A 22,263-nucleotide genomic window follows, 5' to 3' on the forward strand; every position below is an offset into this window, starting at 1 on the left:
TTCTCCTGGGCAGTGTCTTTACAAGACGGGTGACCCCAGCCATTATCAATACTCTTCAGAGACTGTCTGCCTGGCATCAATGGTTGGATAACCAGGACTTGTGATATGCACCAGCTGCTCGTACGGCTTCACGTGACCCTAAACAGTGCTACACCATTCCCAAGGGTGACCTGCAGGCCTGTGGAGGGAAACAGCACCTTACATCTCCTTTGGTAGAGGCTTATCTCCACCCTGACACCCCTTTGTACTACCTTGGTAAACTGAAGTTTTGAAGTGATCTGTATGGATGGTTTGCAAAATAAAGTTTGTCACTATACCTAGGTACATGTATCAATAATAAACCAATTACTTCCCAGAAATCTGTTCTCTCTCACATGACCATCACATCACCCTGATTCTCCCACCAGACACCTCCACTAGAGATACTTTGCGGTCATAAATCACTACGGCCCATCTAGTCCATGCTAAACTGTTGTTCTGTTTCATCCCACAGACCCATATCTGGACCATGTACCTATCCAAACTTCTCTTCAACCTCAGGGGCCAATTAACAAACTGCACAGCTTTGCGATGTGGGGGTTGGGGGACAGTCCATGTGGTGACAGGGGAGAACTTGCAAACTCCACACAGACAACACCCCAAGTCAGGATCGAACCCAGGTAGCAGTGAGGCATCTCCACGAACCACTGTATCACTGTTCCACCCTAAGCTCTGAAGCAAGCCTGGGCTCTTTGCAGGTCTGTGTGTGCTGGTGGCATCATTCCCAGGGGATTGCCGGGGAGCCCGTTCAACTGAGCTCCAGGAAACCTGAGACGTACCCAGGATCCTGACAGAAGGATCACAAAGGAGTCACTGCTCCCTCGTGCTAGAAGACAGGGAGATGAATTGGAATTGAAATTAGTTTATTAATGTTGTATGTACTGAAGTACAGTGAAAAATTTGTCTTGCATTCTGTTCATACAGATCAAAGTATGACACAGAGCTTTGAGATAGTACAAGGTAAAACTATAACAGAAAGTAGAATAAAGGGTAACAGTTACAGAGAAAGTGCAATGCAGGCAGACAATAAGGTACAAGGCCACAATGAGATAGATTGTGAGGTCAAGATTCATTTTCTCTTCTCCCTTTCCCATTGGGCAGAAGATACAAAAGCCCGAAAGCACGTATCAACAGGCTCAAGGACAGCTTCTAGCTCACTGTTATTAAACTATAGAGCAGTCTCCCTGGTACGACAAAATGATACAAGTTACACCCAGTGGCCACACTATTAGATACCTCCTGTACCTAATAAAGAGGCTACTGAGAGTATGTTTGTGATCTTCTGCTGCTGTCACCCATCCACCTCAAGGTTTGACGTGTTGTGCATTCAAAGATGTTCTTCTGTACACCACTTATGTAATGCACAGTTATTTGAGTAACTGTCACCTTCATTCAACTTGAACCAGTCTGGCCATTTGCCTCTGACCTCTCTCATTATCACAGAACTGCCGTTCACTGGATGTTTTTTGTTTCTCTCACCATTCTCTATAAACTCCAGAGACTGTTATGCAAGAAAAACCTAGGAGATCAGCAGGTTCCGAGATACTCAAATCACCACATCAGGCACCAAAATTCATTCCACAGTCAAAGTCATAGAACTCATAGGGTCAAGGAAAATTACAGCACAGAAACAACCCTTTGGCCCATCTAGTCTGTGCTTAACCATTGAAACTGCCTACTCCCATTGACCTGCACCGGGACCATAGCCCTCCATACCCCTACCATCCATGTACTTATACAAACTTCTCTTAAATGTTGAAATTAGGCATGCATACACCACTTGTGCTGGAAGCTCGTTCCACACTGTCATGACTCTCTGAAAGAAGCTTCCCCTCATGTTCCACTTAAACTTTTAACCTTTCACCCTTAACCCATGACCTCTGGTTCTAGTCCCACCCAACCTCAGTGGAAAAAGCTCAGATTGCATTTACCCAATCCATACCCCTCATAATTTTGTATACCTCTATCAAATCTCCTCTCAATCTTCCACGCTCCAAAGAATAAAGTCCTACCCTATTCAATCTTTCCTTATAACCCAGGTCCTCCAGATTCAATGTAAATTTTCTCTGTACTCTTTCAACATTGTTTATATTTTTCCTGTAGGTAGGCAACCAAAACTGCACACAATACTCCAAATTAGATCACATTTCTTCCCCATTCTGATGTTTGGTCTGAACAACAACTGAACCTCTTGACCACGTCTACGTGCTTTTATGCATTGAGTTGCTGCCTCGTGATTGGTAATTAGACATTTGAATTAATACAGATGTACCTAATAAAGTGGCCACTGAGTGTATGAGCATTCCTTTTGTGAATTCTGCTTCCAAATTCCGAGTGATCTGCTCCGGGCTCCGGACAGCAAGCCCTTTCTTCCATGACTATGAAGGCACAATATCTCCACAGACCAGATTTCAGTCCAGGAACCATGTGATAGACTGAAATTCATTCCACTGTTGGAAATTCTGCCACTAATCCACATCTGCTGGGTTTAGGAAGCAGCAGATAATCCTCACTTCCCAACGAGTAAGGTGGCAGGAACAATAGCAATATTTAAAAGGTATCTGGACAGATACTTGAATGAACAGGGCTTAGGGCAGGGATTCCCAACTCGGAGTCCACAGAGCCCTTGCTTAATAGCATTAAAATGAATATAGTCACCTGTTTTGGTGGCTGAGAGAGGGGATGAGTAGGGAGCGCATATTTTTCATTGACCGCTCGTCTTTGTCTAAATTTGATCCAATTACTTTTACATGAATTACTGAAGAGTCGAATGACCTTATTGTTGGTTTGTTATGAAGGATTATAAGTTCTTTTTTGTTCAGTTAGTTGGAAGCATGTCATACAGTGCAATATCCCCTCGGTTAGACTCTCAGCGACGTTAGTCTGTTTGCATGTAGTTGGTACAGTTGTATAGATGCTGTGAGCCTGGTAGTACGTGCTTTCAGGCTTTTGTACCTTGTGCCCGATGGGAGTGGGAGAAGAGGGAACGTCCGGGTGGGTGGGCATCTTTGATTATGCTAGCTGCTTTACTGAAGCAGTGAGAAGTGCAGACAGGGTCTACGGTGGGGTGGGAGGTAGCTGGTTTCTGTGATGTGCTGAACTGTTCACAGCTCTGCAGTTTTCTGTGGTCACGGGCAGAGCAGATGCCATACCAAGGATGTGACAGATGCCATGGGAATGCAAATCGCTCTTAAACATTCATTTCTGGCAGATGGGGCAGCAAACTTCCTGAATTTGGCTCCGAGATTCTGACAATTTATGCAAATTTCCAAGGCCCTGCGTACTCTGGAGTGAATACTGGGTTCCTCAGAGGGCAGACCAAATAAATGCATCGAATCATCAATTCTTCAGGCAACAGCCAAGAACAGACTATTGTTCATTAAAACGGACTCTTGGCCTCACAATCTACCTTGTTATGATCTCGCACTTTATCTTGACCTGCACTACTCTTTTCAGCAGCTTTTACACTTTCCTCTGCATTGTTCTTGTCTTACCCTGTTCTAACTCAGTGCACTGTGTAATAATTTGAACAGTATCAGCAGTATGCAAGACAAGTTTTTCACTTTTTCTTGGTTTCGTATGGCAATAATAAACCAATGTCAATAACACGAGATTCTGCAGGTGCTGAAAATCCAGAGCAGCACACACAAAATGCTGGAAGAACTCAGCTGGTCAGGCAGTATCTATGGAGGAATAACCTGTTGATGTTTCGGGCTGCAACACTTCATTGGGACTAATACCAACACATGGTCAGACCGAGAAGAGAGATCAGAATGAAGAGTAGTGAAGGAGACAGACATTTAATCGTGGCTTGATCAGCTTTGTCTTGTCCTGATGCTGGTCCCCAGGCAAACTGCTTACGGTCACAGTAGTGTAGCAGTTAGCACGTCAGTATTACAGCTCAGACGTCAGGGTTTGGATTTCAATCCCTGCGACCTCTGTAAGGAGCTTGTACATCCTCCCTGTGAGCACATGCATTTCCTCCTGGTGCTCTGGTTTCCTTCCACATTCCAGTTAGTAGGTCAGTGTAAATTGTCCTGTGATTAGGCTAGGGCAGAGGTTCCCAACCTTTTTTATGCCATGGACTAATACCATTAAGCAAGGTCTGTGGAACCCAGGGTGGGAACTCCCTACCTCTAGGGTTCAATAGGTGGGTTGCTGGGTGGTGCTGCCCACTGGGCGAGAAAGGCCTGTTTCACGCAGTATCTCACAATGAAAATATATAAAATAATTTGCCCAGTGTAGATTTTGATTATGGAACCGGTGGGGGGGGGGGGCGGGGTGGGGTTTGGGGTGAGCAAGCTGCTCAGTGCTGCCACCCATAGGCCCATTGGAGCTAAGACTTTGACAGGAGCCCAGGCCACCACAATGGGCAGATCAGCATACTCAGCTCAGTGAGGCAATCCATCCCCAAGACAGACAGGAACTCAATGCCCCAACAGCAACAGTTCAATGCAATGCTCCTTAAAGACAGATAACTAATCAGGGCAGGTCCGCGGCATGAATCAACAGCAAATCCCTCACCTCCCCCCTCCCAACACCTTCCATTCCCTCCCCTATCCCAGCAAGAACAAATGTCTTACCCTTCAACGTACCTCCTCTTCAAAGGCTTTGTCTATATTTCTCTCTGCCTCAGTAAAGCAGCCCATAGCATAGTTGATGGCGTAACGCTTAACTTTTTTTAGGGTTGTGAAAAAGCCAGGTATATTGAAGCATTCAAGGAGTGTGTGTGTGTGTGTGTGTGTAGAGACAGATATCTATAGTTATATATAATCCATATAAATAAATAAATATATTCATAACACAATAATTTAGGAAAGTAAGATTTAAATCTACAAATGAATTACGCACAGATAAACAAAGTAAAGCACATAAATTAAATATTTTAGGGGACAGTACAAATTATCCTTCGAATGTGATGTGGCAGGGTGTTTAGAAGCCTAATGGCCTGGGGGAAGAACCTATTTCCCATCCCAACCATCCTTGTCTTTATGTATCAGAGTCTCCTGCTTAATGGTCAAAAGAGAAAGAGGATGCTGGATGGAACGTGAGTATATTTTATGTATTTATTTATTGAGATACAGGTCCTTCCTGCCCAACGAGCCACACCACTCAGCAACCCCCGATTTAACTCCAGCCTAGTCACAGGACAATTTACAATAACCAATTAGCCTACCAACCGGTACGTATTTGGACTATGGGAGGAAACTCATGTGGTCATGGGTAGAACGTACAAACTCTTTACTGGTAGCAGAGGGAATTAAATCTGTGTCATTAGTACTGCAAAGCCTTCTTACTCTTAATAATTTCTCCTTTGGCTCCTCCCACTTCTTCCAAACTAAAGGTGAAGCCATGGGCAGTTTTGCCTGCCTTTCTGTTGGCTTTGTGGAACAATCCATGTTCCAAGCCTATACTGGTATCTGTCCCCCACTTTTCCTTTGCTACATCGATGACTGCATTGGCGCAGCTTCCTGCATGCATGCTGAGCTCGTTGACTTCAATAACTTTGCCTCCAACTTTCACCCTGCCCTCAAGTTTACCTGGTCCATTTCCAACACCTCCCTCCCCTTTCTGGATCTTTCTGTCTCTAACTCTGGAGACAGCTTATCTACTGATGTCTAGTATAAGCCTACAGACTCTCACAGCTATCTGAACTATTCCTCTTCTCACCCTGTCTCTTGCTAAAATGCCATCTCCTTCTCGCAATTCCTCTGTCTCCACTGCATCTGCTCTCAGGATGAGGCTTTTCATTCTAGGACGAAGGAGATGTCCTCCTTTTTTAAAGAAAAGGGCTTCCCTTCCTCCACCATCAACTCTGCTTTCAAACACATCTCTCCCATTTCACGCACATCTGCTCTCACCCCACCCCACCCCACTAGGAATAGGGTTTCCCTTGTCCTCACCTACCACCCCACCAGCCTCCAGGTCCAACATATAATTCTCCGTAACTTCTGCCACCTCTAACGGGATCCCACCACTAAGCACATCTTTCCCTCCACCCCCCCCACCCACTTTCCACAGGGATCGCTCCCTATGCGACTCCCTTGTCCATTCGTACCCCCAACCCTCTCCACTGATCTCCCTCCTGGCACTTATCCTTGTAAGTGGAACAAGTGCTACACATGCCCTTACACTTCCTCCCTTAACACCATTCAGGGCCCCAAACAGTCCTTCCAGGTGAGGCGACACTTCACCTGTGAGTCGGCTGGGGTGATATACTGCGTCCGGTGCTCCCAATGCAGTCTTCTATATATTGGCGAGACCCGACGCAGACTGGGAGACCGTTTCGCTGAACACCTACGCTCTGTCTGCCAGAGAAAGCAAGATCTTCCAGTGGGCATGCATTTTAATTCCACGTCCCATTCCCATTCTGATATGTCTATCCACGGCCTCCTCTACTGTCAAGATGAAGCCACACTCTGGTTGAAGGAACAACACCTTATATTCCGTCTGGGTAGCCTCCAACCTGATGGCATGAACATTGATTTCTCTAACTTCCGTTAATGCCCCACCTCCCCTTTGTACACCATCCATAATTTATATATATATATATATAATTTTTTTCTCTCTCTCACTCTCCTTTTTCTCCCTCTGTCCCTCTCACTATACCCCTTGCCCATCCTCTGGGCTCCCCCCCTCCCCGCGTTTTCTTTCTCCCTAGGTCTCCCACCCCATGATCCTCTCATTTGCCAATCGACTGTCCAGCTCTTGGCTCCATCCCTCCCCCTCCTGTCTTCTCCTATCATTTTGGATTTCCCTCTCCCCCTTTCAAATCGCTTACTAGCGCTTCCTTCAGTTAGTCCTGACGAAGGGTCTCGGCCTGAAACGTCGACTGTACCTCTTCCTAGAGATGCTGCCTGGCCTGATGCGTTCACCAGCAACTTTTATGTGTGTTGCTAACCACTACGCTACTGTGCCATATGTGTGCATGCATGCGTGAGTGTACGTGTGTACGTGTGTGCGTGTGTGTGCGTGCAAGTGTGTTTATAAATATATATGCGCATGTGCTTCTCATTTTCTACCTATATATCAGTTTATTATTTTGAACGAGACTGGAGAAAAAGGATCTAGTACAAGACTGGAGAATTTCTATCCATTCTCACAGGCGGAGCTGAAAAACCCCAAACCTCAGTGAAAGCTTAATCCATGCAACAGATAAATATTCAGAGGGGACAGGCCATTGCTAAGTACCTGGCATTACTTTGGTAAAATGCATACAGTGAACTTGCCACGTCAGTTATCCCAGAGCTAACCAGCCTGTCAGAGCCAGTGAGCAGAGAAAATCTCTGACACAAGAGATTCTGCAGATGCTGGAAATCTAGAGCAACACACACACAGTGCCGGAGGAACTCAGTAGGTCAGGCAGCATTTAAAGAGGGAAATAAACACTGGACACTTTGGTTTTAGACCCTTAATCAGGAATGTAAAGGTGGAGGGTGGGGGGGCAGAAGCCCTAGTAAGAAGGTGGGGGAGAGGAGTGTTCTCTTGTTTTTAAATGTCATGTCATCCTTTGCTCTCTCACTGAAGTTTTGGGCTCAGATACTGAAATGCCTCTTCAACCTTTGTGTATTATTCCTATTATCAAGAGGGGCATGCACTGGGTGTTTGGGCCAAAGCTATCCCCCTCCCCCCCCCCACATGTCATATGGATATCATTATGTCAGTCGCTGGGCTAAAATCCCACACTCGCCCACTTAGCAACCTGACGCCAAAGACTACAGCTGTTCAAGAGAGCTCTACTCAGTGGAGTTAGGAAAGATGCGGGGGGTGGGGGGGGGGGTCCTCATGGAAACATATGTGACACCGAAAGGCCTGGATAGATAGGATGTAGAGAGGACATTTCCGTAGGACCAGGTTGTGGTCTCACAACATTAACTCAGCTTTGTGATGAACTGAGGCTGCCGGGATGCCTGGCTTCGTGCCTTTTGTAAAACTCCACTTTTGAAGCTATTTGCTTACTTCTGCTGTTTGCGCAATTTGTTTTTTTTCTTCTTTCTTTTTAAATCTTTTTATTAATTTTTCAAAATTATAAACTCAATAACAAAGTTGGTACAAAGAGATTGGAAAAATATTCATCAGCATATATAAAATGAATTTTAAGTAACATAGAAATGAAAGACTTCCAAACTCAAAATGAGATTAAACATTAATAAAAAGAAAAAATATATATAAACAAAAAAACCCAAAAGAAAAAAAGAAAAAAAACCCCAAAAAAAGGCAAAACAGGGCTAGACCAACAGCTTGTATCAGACAAGATCCATTATGTAGCTAACTCCGCTCCTCTCATCATATAATTTTAGAAAAAAGATTCAGAAAGGTCAGATTACATCATATGAAAATGTTGCATAAAAGGTTTCCAGGTATCTTCAAATTTAACCGAAGGGTCAAAAATATCACTTCTAATTTTTTTCTAAATTTAAACTTAATATGGTTTGAGAAAACCATTGGAATGTAGTTGGAGGATTAATTTCCTTCCAGTTCAACAAAATAGATCTTCTCACCATTAAAGTAACAAAAGCTATCATTCGAGAGGCTGAAGAAGACAAAGATCTATGTTCTACCATTGGCAATCCAAAGATTGCCGTAATATGATGGAGTTTTAAATCAAAGCATAGAACTGTTGAAATAATATCAAAAATGTCTTTCCAATATTTTTCCAAAAGAGGACAGGACCAAAACATATGAGTTAAAGAAGCCACTTCAGAGTGACATCTATCACAAGTAGGGTTTATATGAGAATAAAAACGAGCTAGTTTATCTTTGGACATATGAGCTCTGTGTACTACTTTAAATTGTATTAAAGTATATTTAGCACATATAGAAGAAGTACTAACTAATTGAAAAATTTTATCTCATTTCTCTGTAGGTAGGTAAAGTTGAAGTTCCCTTTCCCATTCATTTTTAATTTTATCAGATATATCTGGCTGTAATTTCATAATTATATCATAAATTATTGCTATTAATCCCTTCTGCAAAGGATTAAAACCTAAAATTTTATCAAGAATGCCAGAAGGATTCAAAGTCGGAAAGGTAGGCAACGTAGTATTTTAAAAATTTCTTATTTATAATTATCTAAAAAAAATGGGATCTAGGCAAATCAAGTTTCTCAGATAACTGCTCAAAAGACATAAAGCAGCTATCCAAAAATAAATCACGAAAACATATTATGCCTTTCGTTTTCCATATCAAAAAGGCTTGGTCCATTACCGAGGGCTGGAAAAAGAAATTAGAGATAATAGGACTTGATAACATAAATACATTCAGGCCAAAAAATTTACGAAATTGAAACCATATTCGCAATGTATGTTTAACTATAGGGTTGAAAATTTGTTTATTCAATTTAGATAGTGCAAAAGGCAGTGAAGTTCCTAAAATGGAGGCTAAAGAAAACCCTTGTACAGAATGGCCTTCAAGGTTTACCCAATGTGGGTTTGGAATTATATTCCAATCTTGTATCCAAAATATTAAATATTGGATATTAATTGCCCAGTAGTAAAATCTTAGGACAGGCAATGCCAAACCACCCTCTTTCTTAAATTTCTGTAAGTATTTTTTTACTTAATCTGGGATTTCTATTTTGCCATATATAAGAGGAAATTTTTAGAATCAATAGTATCAAAAAAAGATTTAGGAATAAAAATCGGTATCGCTTGAAATAAATATAAAAATTTGGGTAAAATAATCATTTTAAAAGCATGATAGAGACAAAGGGGACCATTTAGTAATCAGTTGTTTAACCTGATTAATTAATGGTAAAAGGTTGAAATTGAATAGATCCTTATGTCTTAGTAATTTTAACTCCCAAATAAGTAAAATAATCAGTAATCAGTCTAAATGGAGAATTCCTATAAATAGGAACCTGCATATTTAATGGAAAGAGTTCACTCTTACTTAGGTTCAGTTTATAACCAGAAAAGCTACTAAACTGAGCAAGCAAAGTTAATACTGCCGGAATAGATTTTCCTGGGTTAAAAATATATAATAGTAGATCATCTGCATATAGTGATAATTTATGAGTCTCATTTCCACAGGTAATACCAAATATATTAGGGGAGTCACAAATGACAATAGCTAGCGGTTCCAAGGCAATATCAAATAGTAATGGACTAAGAGGGCAACCCTGCCTAGTACCACGGAATAAATGAAAGAAAGGGGATCTTTGGTTGTTAGTAAATACCGAGGCCAAAGGGGTAAAATATATCAGTTTAATCCAGGAAATGAATATCGGACTAAAATTAAATTTCTCAAGGGTATTAAATAAATATATCCATTCAACTTTATCAAAAGCTTTTTCAGCATCCAATGAAATGACACATTCTGGAATTTTGGGTGAAGGCGTATAAACAATATTCATTAATCTCCTAATATTAAAAAAAGAGTAATGGTTTTTAATAAATCCAGTTTGATCAGCAGAAATAATTTGGGGTAATACATTCTCCAATCTCGTTGCCAATATTTTAGAAAAAAATCTTAGAATCGACATTCAGCAGAGATATAGGTCTATAAGATGCACATTCAGTAGGATCCTTATCTTTTTTAAGAATTAGGGAAATAGAAGCTCGATAGAACGATTGTGGTAATTTACCTATTGAAACTGCATCCCTAAAAACACTACATAACCAAGGAGTTAGTGTAGTTGAGAAAAATTTTAAAAATTCTACTGTAAATCCATCTAGACCAGGTGCTTTACCTGAGTTCATTGAAAAAAGTAGCATTCTTTATTTCCTCTACTGTAGTAGGTACATCTAGTTTTGAACATTCATTAGATGATAATTTTGGAATATTCAATTTCTTAAAAAATCCATGCATTATAGTGAAGTCATCGGGAGATTCTGATTGATAAAGGGAGGTATAAAATTCTTGAAAGGATTTATTAATCTCGTCATGGTCAACTGTCAAAATGCCATCTTGTTTACAAATTTTAAGAATCTGTCATTTAACGGAGGCCGATTTCAATTGATTAGCTAAAAGTTTCCATGTTTTATCACCATGTATATAAAATTGACTCTTAGTTTTGATTAATTGACTTTCAATTGAAGATGATAATGAGGTTATGTTCCATTTGAAGTTCAACTCTCTGTTCTTGATTAGGAGCTATAGAATATTTCTTATCAACTTCTTTAATCTTGTTAACCAGTTTAAGTATTTCCTTATTAGTTCACTTTTTTAATCCAGCAGTATATGAAATAATTTGTCCACGAATATATGCTTTAAAAGTATCCCAGAGGATCCCACTGGAAATATCATCTGTAGAATTCGTTGTAAAGAAAAAAATAATCTGTTCATCAGTAAACCTAGCAAAATCTGAATCTTGAAGCAAAGAGATATTAAACTTCCATTGTCTAGAATTAGTAGATATATCCCTTAAGTTAATAAATAATTTCAAGGGTGCATGGTCAGAAACAGCAATAGAATCATATTCGCAACCCGTAACAAAAGGAATTAATCGAGAGTCAATAAGAAAGTAGTCAATTCTTGAATAGTGCTGATGTACATGTGAAAAAAAGAGAACTCTTTGTCATTCGGATGTAAGAATCTCCAAATTTCTGAGATTCCAGAGTCGGTCATAAAAGAGTTAATAAGGGTAGCCGATTTATTCGGAAGTGTTTGATTAAACTTGGATCTATCTATCAAAGGATTTAAACAATTAAAATCACCACCTATAATCAGCATATAGTCATTTAAGTTGGGAAGAGATGTGAGGAGATTCTTAAAAAAATCAGGACAGTCAACATTTGGGGCATAAACATTGAGCATAGCAACTTTTTTGTTAAATAGCAAGCCAGTAATCAACAAAAATCTGCCATTAGAATCTGAAATTGTCTCATAGTGCATAAATGAAATTGACGGATCTATAAATATAGAAACACCTTTTACTTTAGCTTGTGAATTCACATGATACTGATAGTCCTTCCAGAATCTAAAGAAATGTTGATTATCCTCTTTCCGGACATGAGTTTCTTGTACAAAAATAATATGAGCATTCATCCTATGGAATACTTTTAAAAATTTTCTTCCGTTTAATCGGGTGGTTTAAACCATTTGTATTCCAAGAAACTAAATTGATAGTCTTATCCATCATAATGAGCTCGAGTATAAAATATGTAAAGGGTTAACCAGAGTAGAGACTCATGACCCCGGAAGAGGAAAAAAGGTCCAAAGAGGAACCAGAAGTTACGACATTTCAGACACTTTGGTAGTTTCTGGTCGGTCCGTTTAAAAAGAAAAAATGAAAAAGGAATAAAAGGAAAAATACCACCCACCTCCCACAAAACCCCAGAAAAAAGCCAGACAGTGGCCAATGCTAAATCTAAGACTAAACCTACCCCCATCTTTCCGGAGGGTGACCCAACAGAAATATGTTTATCAAAAAAAAAGACACCACCCTTATGGAAAAAAGTAAAAACTAACTATAGCAAGAAAAAAAATCTTAAAGCGATTAAAAGCATCGAATAGTTCATTGCTACTCATATTTCAAAGAACATCAAACGTTAAATCATATTACTATATTAATTTTGCAAATATAAATGATTGGAAATGACGTAAGAAACAGCAAGGATTCTGGGGAGAAGAAAAAAGCAATCCCCCATTTTAAAATATAATACTTTAGTAACATTTCAAAAAGAAAACAAGCATTAAACTTATAATTAAATAACTACCCAAAGGTATTAAGAGTAAGATATACAGGATCACTAACAGAAAAGCCTAATATGGTTTAACTATATAAAATGAACCTACACTGCCAGATCGAGAAAACAAAACCTCGAACTAAACAATCAGAGAAGGGGACTCCTGGAGTGAGCTGCATTTGGGCGTTGCTCCGCACCCTTTACTTTCTTACATGTAACCACTCTTACTTACCTTACCTATACCTACACTAAACGACCTATATTATTGAACTACGACTTTTACTTATCGAAAATGAACACCAGGGCACGAGAAGTTAAAGAAGGGAAAGGTTCCGCCGGGAATGGAAAAAAAAATGGTGATCCTGGAACTTCGAAGGAAACTCCAGTAACTATGGAACTAATGAAGAGACTTTTAGAAGATACAGTTAATCGAAGACTCACCGCAATTGAAGAAGCGTTGAATTTGAGGAAAGAAGAATCAAGAACATTCAGACATGAAATTGATCAATATCAAGTCAGAATTTCAGAGTTAGACGAAGATGGCAGTAAAAGAGAAAAAAGAATTGAAGCGCTTGAAAAATGTTTAACTTCGGTAACTCAGCAATTGGAACGCTGTCAAGCTAAGACTATCGATCTTAAAAATCGTTCCCGACGACAGAATTTGCGATTAATTGGTTTTCCTGAGGATTTTGAGAAGGGAGATCCTACCAAATATTTTTCTAAATTGCTAATGGATGTGTTTGGCTCTGATATATTGGAAGAACCACTGATATTAGATCTCGCTCATTGCTCATTCCATTTTAATCCAGAGAAATTGGCCAAACCGAGACCGATCATTATTCGGTTTCATTATGTCCACGAGAAGGAACGAGTTATCCAAGCTGCTCGGAAGAAAGGTATGATTGAATTTCAAGATTTCAAGTTCAGATTGTTGAAGACTACAGCCAAGACGTACTGAAAAAACGGATGGCTTTTAAACCTCAGATGGCAGAACTCTATCGTCGGGGCTATAAAATGGCGCTACTGTTTCCAGCCCGTCTGAGATTGGTTATGCCAGATAACTCGTGTAGCCTGTTTAAAAATCCGATGGAAGCCCAAAGTTTTCTTGATGATCTGCCTCCCTTTACGGAGGATTAATCAATGTATCGTTTGGTTTTTTTCTCTGTCTCTCTGATTGTTTTTTTTTCTCTCTCTCCACGCATTGGATGTTTGACGGTCTTTTTTCCCGGTGGGTTCTTTTGAGGTTTCTTTGTTTTGTGGCTGCCTGTAAGGAGACAAATCTCAAGGTTGTACAGTGTGCATATGCTTTGATAATAAATGTACTTTGAACTGAGGCACATCCATAGAGAGGCATTGCTCTAGAACAAAAATGTGAAGGAATTCATCAAGGGGGTGGTGAACTGGTGACTGCAAGGCCCTACAAAGGATTGCGAGGATTGCATCGGTGTCTCCTTTCCTCCCATCAAGATATTTATCAGGGGCGCTGCATACACACGGACCTCGGCATTGCTAATGATCCCTCCCATCCATCCAACAATCTCTTTGACCCCCTACCATCAAGCAGGAGGTAGCACTGTATGAGGACAAGAACTGTTAGGCTGGGAAACAGCTTCTTCCCCTATGCTGTGAGACTACTGAACTACCTGTCAACACCCAGGTCTCATCATGAATGAAGCGTGATATATTATTTACTTTTTGACTTGTATCATAAACAAACATTATTTGTTAATTTATTTGTGGTAATATTACCTTTGGTGTTACGTATGTGAGTTACTGTATATGTACTGTGTTGTGTACTTTGGTCCAAAGGAACATTGTTTTGTTTGGTGATAAAGATTTAAATGGTTGAATGACTATAAACTAGAACTTGAACTTTTTGCATTAGACAGTTCAAATGGCATCTCGAGACCAGAAGGGGATAGCATATAAGGCATATTTGTAAGGCAGTGCTTCAGAGAGAGAGATAGAGAGAGGGAAAGGGCAGGGGGAGAGACAAAGTCACAGAGAGACACACAAGAGAGAGACAGACACAGAGAGACACACGAGAAAGAGACACAGAGAAACACACGATAGACAGACACAGAGACAGATAAGGTGGTAGATCGTGTTTAACGAATCTTGTAGAGTTTTTCAAGGAGGTTACCAAGAAAGTAGATGAAGGAAATGCTGTGGATGTTGTCTACATGGACTTTAGTAAGGCCTTTGACAAGGTCCCACATGGGAGGTTAGTTCAGAAGGTTCAGACACTAGGTATCCATGGAGAGATTGTAAACTGGATTCGGAATTGGCTGTGTGGGAGAAGACAGAGAGTGGTAGTGGATGATTGCTTCTCAGACTGGAGGCCTGTGACTAGTTGTGTGCCTCAAGGATCTGTGCTGGGGCTATTGTTGTTTGTTGTCTATATCAATGATCTAGATGATAATGTGGTAAATTGGATCAGCAAGTTTGCTGATGACACTAAGGTTGGAGGCATTGTGGACAGCAAAGAAGGCTTTCAAAGCTTGCAGAGGGATCTGGACCAACTTGAGGGGTGGGCCAGAAAGTGGCAGATGGAATTTGATGCAGAAAAGTGTGAGGTGTTGCATTTTGGAAGGACAAACCAAAGTAGGGCACTGAGGAGTGCGGAGGAACAAAGAGATCTGGGAGTTCAGATACATAATTCCCTGAAAGTGGCGTCACAGGTGGACATGGTTGTAAAGAAGGCTTTTGGCATCCTGGGATTCATAAATCAAAGTATTGAGTATAGGAGTTTGGATGTTATGGGGAGGTTGTATAAGACATTGGTGAGGCCAAATTTGGAGTGTTGTGTACATTTCTGGTCACCTAACTATAGGAAGGATATCAGTAAGATTGAAAGAGTGCAGAGAAGATTTACTAGGATGTTGCCGGGTCTACAGGAGTTGAGTTACAGGGAAAGATTGAACTGGTTAGAATTTTATTCCTTGGAGTGTAGAAGAACGAGGGGAGATTTGATAGAGGTTTACAAAATTATGAGGGGTATAGACAGAGTAAATGTGAATAGGTTCTTTCCACTTAGATGAGGAGAGATAAATATGAGAGGACATGGCTTTAGGATGAAAGGGGAAAGGTTTAGGGGGAACATCTTCACAGAGTGGTGGGAATGTGGAACGAGCTGCCATCTGACGTGGTAAATGCGGGCTCACTCTTTAAGTTTTAAGAATAAATTGGAGAGGTACATGGATGGGAGAGGTCTGGAGGGTTATGGACTGGATGGAAGTCAATGGGACTAGCAGAATAATGTTTTGGCACAGACTAGAAGGGCTGAATGGCTTGTTTCCTGTACTGTAGTGTTCTATGGTTCTAACTACATAACAGACAAGCCTGCACCAAGAAACTGCACATCTGTGGGTGAATGAGGCTCGACTCAGACAATGCACTGTAGCTGACATACACAACAAACATTATCAGCTCAGAATGTCTGGAGGAATAATAGCTACAATAAAATCAATATAGTGGAAAAAAGAAAATAAGATTAGTGTTGGAGGGATGGAACAGGGTGGGAGAGGTGGGCAGACAGAACAGGGCGAAAGAGACAGGGAGACATTAGAAAGCCAGGGGTCAGAGAAAGATCACCTATCGGAGTAGAAATAAGCTCAGCTTTATCTCAGAGCTATACTTGAGTCATGGTGTTAGCAATGAGCAAAATTATTTCAACTTCACAACAATGTATTGACACACAGGGGTGTAACACTACACGGAGGGTGAAGAATTCCTTCACTGAGAACCACAAACACACACACAATGTTCACACAGGCACAGGTATAAGCTCACAGACACAATGCACATACAAATGTTCACGTGTATACCTCCCCCCCCACCTCCCCCCCACCCCCCCCCACACACACACACACACACACACACACACTTATGCATGTGCTCATGCACAGACATATGTGTATAGGGAGAAACAGAGGGATGGCAAGAATGTGGAAGAGGGTTTTTTGGAAAGTTGGGTCCATTTCAAATGATGAGTGGGCCAGGTAGTGTCACAGTGAGTTGGGTTTTCGAATGATGAGTGGATCAGGTAGTGTCACAGGCCGGAAAGAGTGTTACAGTGAGTTGGGTTTTTGAATAATGAGTTGGTCAGGTAGTGTCACAGACTGGAAAGAGTGTCACAGTGAGTTGGGTTTTGAAATGATGAGTGGGTCAGGTAGTGTCACAGACTGGAAAGAGTGTCACAGTGAGTTGGGTTTTGAAATGATGAGTGGGTCAGGTAGTGTCACAGACTGGAAAGAGTGTCACAGTGATTTGGGTTTTGAAATGATGAGTGGGTCAGGTAGTGTCACAGACTGGAAAGAGTGTCACAGACTGGAAAGGGTGTTACAGTGAGTTGGGTTTTGAAATGATGAGTGGGTCAGGTAGTGTCACAGACTGGAAAGAGTGTCACAGTGAGTTGGGTTTTGAAATGATGAGTGGGTCAGGTAGTGTCACAGACTGGAAAGAGTGTCACAGTGAGTTGGGTTTTGAAATGATGAGTGGGTCAGGTAGTGTCACAGACTGGAAAGAGTGTCACAGACTGGAAAGGGTGTTACAGTGAGTTGGGTTTTGAAATGATGAGTGGGTCAGGTAGTGTCACAGTGAGTTGGGTTTTGAAATGATGAGTGGGTCAGGTAGTGTCACAGACTGGAAAGAGTGTTACAGTGAGTTGGGTTTTGAAATGATGAGTGGGCCAGGTAGTGTCACAGTGAGTTGGGTTTTGAAATGATGAGTGGGCCAGGTAGTGTCACAGTGAGTTGGGTTTTGAAATGATGAGTGGGTCAGGTAGTGTCACAGACTGGAAAGAGTGTCACAGTGAGTTGGGTTTTCGAATGATGAGTGGGCCAGGTAGTGTCACAGACTGGAAAGAGTGTTACAGTGAGTTGGGTTTTGAAATGACGAGTGGGCCAGGTAGTGTTACAGACTGCTTGTTACAGGGATGATATGCAATAAGGAGAAACATTACAAGTTGGGAGCAAAAGCAATGCAGAGCCCTGCTCTCTAAATTATTTTCAAATCTGAGCTCCTCTTGAATCTAACCTGTACCACTGGATTACCTTGTCCCACATAAGAGAGTTTTTTTTAGTTAGAGATACAGCACGGTAACAAACCCTTCCAGTCCAATGAGCCCATGTCACCCATTCACACCCATGTGACCAAATCCCCTCAGGGCCCTTAGCATTGTCAATGATCCCCCGCCCCCCCCCCCACCCATCCAACGATCTCTTTGACCCTCTACTATCAGGGCAGGAGGTACCGTAGCATTGGGACAAGGACTGTTAGGCTGGGAAACAGCTTCCTCTCCCAGGCTGAGAGACTACTGAACTCCCTGTCACCACCCAGGGCTCATCACTTATGAAGCACCAGTACTGCTTACATTTTAACTTGTCAAAAATGCTAAATGTCAATCTTCTGGAATTGTTTGTTCACTGTATGTTGCGTTGTATGACATGGACGATCATGGTCTTTCCGTGACCATGACTGTTCTTGGCAAATTTTTTCACAGAAGTGGTTTGCCATTGCTTTCTTCTGGGCAGTGTCTTTACGAGACGGGTGATCCCAGCCATTATCAATACTCTTCAGAGATTGTCTGCCTGGCGTCAGTGGTTACATAACGAGGACTTGTGATATGCACCACCTCTTCCCATGGCTTCACGTGACCCTGATCGTGGTCTAAGCAGGTGCTACACCTCGCCCAAGGGTGACCTGCAGGCTAGCAGAAGGAAAGAGTGCCTAGCACCTACTTTGGTAGAGACACATCTCCACTCCACTCCCATCTTGGTATCCTCTGTAATATTGTTGGCTAGCTTACTTTCGTATTCCATCTAAAATGAAAGACACTGCCCAGAAGGTGGCAATATCAAACCACTTCTGTAGAAAAATTTGCCAAGAACAATCATGTGGGAGGAAACCAGGGGATTTGGAGGGAAACCATGCAGTCACAGGAAGAACATGGAACTGCTTACGGACAGCAGCGGGAAATGAACCCTGGTTGCTGGTGTAGTAATACCATTACACTAACCACTATGCTACCGTGTTGCTATTCCACCCCCCCCCCCCACCGTATTGATTCTTTGTTAGGTGATGAACAGCAAGTTGAGCCTCATGAAGAACATGAAATTTTTCCATAACCACTTTTACTGGAGGTTAATGGAGTTTTACTGATCTACTGGTTAATAGACCATACCAAGTGACACGCAGGGCAAGAAGGCTCAGCATTGGCATCCAATGTGTATAGATGGTGAAATGTCCCACAGCACTAGTACAGGGGACAGTAACTAAACCAGGCGCCAAGACACACAAGAATATAGGACAGTACAGCACAGCCCTTCGGCCCGCAATGTTGTACTGAACTGTACAATGATGCCACTGTAGTGTAGCAGAGGGCACAACACTATTACAGCTCAGGGCATCAGCGTTCAGAGTTCAATCCTGGCATCCTCTGTAGGTCCTCCCTGTGGAATGCATGGGTGCTCAGCTTCCCCCACAGTCCAAAGACACATCGGTCAGTAGGTTAATTGGTATAAGTTGTCCCATGTTTAGGTTAGGGTTAAATCGGGGGTTGTCAGGGGCTGCTGAGTGGCCGAAGAACAGGAAGGGCCAATTCTGCACTGGATCACCAATTAAAAAATAAATAAAACCTAACTAAACATGCCAAAATCTTGGCTAAAAGAGGAGGATTTTAGCTGGGTACATCAGAGGGTGAAAGAGAGCGAGGTCACCATAGAGTACTTCAATTTCTACCAACAGCATTCAAGTCCAGTTTCAGTAGAGATTATCTAACTCTATACAACTTTACAACTGCAACTCTGAACGGGTTTTGAAAGGGAGAAAGTTTCTGGGTGCTAGATGTACCCAGGCCCAACCGAAAACCTGCCACGTTCCCTCAAGCAGCAGCAGTAGATATGTCGAGCATTAGATACTACCGATGGTCAGTTGGCATCGGCCGGTGATGTGTTGGGGTGAGTCCACCATTCTGCAGCTCCTCCTGTTCCTGAGTGCTTGGACTGCCATAACAGGCCACGATGCGACCCGTCAGGACACTGGATCTGCAACGTGCTCGAGGTTTAATCAACTCAATTGTAATTGCTCACAACCTAATCAACTCCTCCATTACTCATTTGTCAAAATGCCCGTCATTCCCCATCCTGAGATTCATTGTTACCCAAGTGGGTGGCTTCCATTATTCAAGCTAACCAGCATCACCAATGCACAAAACTGTCCCTGTGAGAATTAGCAATGCTTTCACTACACACTCTGGCACATTACATGGATCAGGTATTGGACGACACAAGAGCCCCGAGTTAAGTCCTGAGGCTCACAGTGATTCCACAGGGAGGTACAGACACAGAAGGGCAGACAGAGGCGGGAACAGAGACGGGGGAAGACGGGGAAATGAAAGAATGAAAAACACAGGGAGTGGGTGGCCAGGGACAAGGGGGGGGGGGGGAGAGGGGGGGGAGAGAGGAGGAGGGGGGAGAGAGAGGAGGGGGGAGAGAGAGAGGGGGGGAGAGAGAGGGGGGGAGAGAGAGGAGGGGGAGAGAGAGGAGGGGGGAGAGAGAGAGAGAGAGGGGGGAGAGAGAGGAGGGGGAGAGAGAGAGGAGGGGGAGAGGGGGGGGGAGAGAGGAGGGGGGAGAGAGGGAGGGAGGAGGGGGGGGAGAGAGAGGAGGGGGAGAGAGAGGGGGGAGAGAGAGGGGGGGGAGAGAGGGGGGGAGAGGAGGGAGAGGAGGAGGAGGGGAGAGAGAGAGAGAGGGGGGAGAGAGGGAGGGGGGAGGAGAGGAGGGGGGAGAGGGAGAGGAGGGGGGAGAGAGAGGAGGGGGGAGAGGAGGGGGAGAGAGAGGAGGGGGGAGAGAGGAGGGGGAGAGAGAGGAGGGGGAAGAGAGGGAGGGAGGGAGGGAGAGGAGGGGGGAGAGAGAGGGGGGGAGAGAGAGGAGAGGAGGGGGGGGAGAGAGGAGGGGGAGAGAGAGGAGGGGGGAGAGAGAGGAGGGGGGAGAGGAGGGAGAGAGGAGGGGGGAGAGAGAGGAGGGGGGGAGAGAGAGGGAGAGGGGGGAGAGGAGGGAGGGGGAGAGAGAGGGAGGGAGGAGGGAGGGAGAGAGGAGGGAGAGGAGAGAGAGGGGGGAGAGAGAGGAGGGAGGGGGGGAGGGAGAGAGGGGGGGAGGAGAGGAGAGGAGGAGAGAGAGAGGAGGGGAGAGGGAGGAGAGAGAGGAGGGGGAGAGAGAGGAGGGGGGGAGAGAGAGGAGGGGGGAGAGAGAGAGGAGGGAGGAGAGAGGAGAGGGAGGAGAGAGAGGAGGGGAGAGAGGAGGGGGAGAGAGAGGAGGGGGAGAGAGGGGGGGGGAGAGAGGAGGGGGGAGAGAGAGGAGAGAGGAGAGAGAGGGGGAGAGGAGAGAGGGAGGGAGGGAGAGAGAGGAGGAGAGAGAGGAGGGGGAGAGAGGAGGGGGAGGAGGAGGGGGAGAGAGAGGAGGGGGGGAGAAGGAGGGGGGAGAGAGGAGGGGGAGAGAGGAGGGGGGAGAGGAGAGAGGAGGGGGGAGAGAGGGAGGGGGAGAGAGAGGAGGGGAGAGAGAGGAGGGGGGAGAGGAGAGAGGGGGGGAGAGAGAGGGGGAGAGAGAGGGGGGAGGAGAGGAGGGAGAGAGAGGAGGGGGGAGAGAGAGGAGGGGGAGAGAGAGAGGGGGGGAGAGAGAGGAGGGGGAGAGAGAGGAGGGGGGAGAGAGAGGAGGGGGGAGAGAGAGGAGGGGGGAGAGAGGAGGGGGGAGAGAGGAGGGGGGGAGAGAGAGGAGGGGGAGAGAGAGGAGGGGGAGAGAGAGGAGGGGGAGAGAGAGGAGGGGGGAGAGAGAGGAGGGGGGAGAGAGAGGAGGGGGGAGAGAGAGGAGGGGGGAGAGAGAGGAGGGGGGAGAGAGAGGAGGGGGGAGAGAGAGGAGGGGGAGGAGAGAGGGGGGGAGAGAGAGGGGGGAGAGAGGAGGGGGAGAGAGAGGAGGGGGAGAGGAGAGAGGAGGGGGAGAGAGGAGGAGGGGGAGAGAGGAGGGGGGGAGAGAGGAGGGGGGAGAGAGAGGAGGGGGGAGAGAGAGGAGGGGGAGAGAGAGGAGGGGGGAGAGAGGAGGGGAGAGAGAGGAGGAGGGGGGAGAGAGGAGGGGAGAGAGAGGAGGGGGAGAGAGAGAGAGAGGAGGGGGAGAGAGGGAGAGAGGAGAGGAGGGGGGGAGGGAGGGAGGGGGGAGGAGAGGGGAGAGAGAGAGGGGGGAGAGAGGGAGGGGGGAGAGAGAGGAGGAGAGAGAGGAGAGAGGAGGGGGAGAGAGAGGAGGGGGGGGAGAGAGAGAGGAGAGGGAGAGGAGAGGGGGGAGAGAGAGGAGGGGAGGGGAGAGAGAGGAGGGAGAGAGAGGAGGGAGGGGAGAGGGAGGGGAGAGAGAGGAGGGGAGGAGAGGGGGGGGGAGAGAGAGGAGGGGGAGAGGGGGGAGAGGAGGGGGAGGAGGGGGGAGAGGGAGGGAGGGGGGGAGGGAGGGGAGGGGGGGGGAGGGGAGAGGGGGGGAGAGGGGGGAGAGAGGGAGAGGAGGAGAGGAGGAGGGAGAGAGGGGAGAGGGAGGGAGGGGGGGGAGGAGGGAGGAGGAGA

At 44.5% G+C, this 22,263-nt stretch overlaps 1 protein-coding gene across 9 annotated transcripts in view; it reads right to left on the bottom strand.

The window, feature by feature from the left end:
• The window catches only part of raly (RALY heterogeneous nuclear ribonucleoprotein), a 215,966-nt gene that overhangs the window by 103,791 nt on the left and 89,912 nt on the right, over positions 1-22,263 (bottom strand). Inside the window, exon 1 of one of the 9 annotated variants that reach the window (XM_063073908.1) lies at positions 13,110-13,255. The exons of the other annotated variants lie outside the window; for them this stretch is intronic. The gene's annotated coding sequence lies outside the window, so the exon portion shown is untranslated. Of the gene's footprint in view, positions 1-13,109; positions 13,256-22,263 lie in introns of those variants that run through there. 9 annotated transcript variants of the gene reach the window in all.

This window comes from Mobula hypostoma, chromosome 2 (assembly GCF_963921235.1).
Source record: "Mobula hypostoma chromosome 2, sMobHyp1.1, whole genome shotgun sequence".
NCBI classification, from domain to species: Eukaryota; Metazoa; Chordata; class Chondrichthyes; order Myliobatiformes; family Myliobatidae; genus Mobula; species Mobula hypostoma.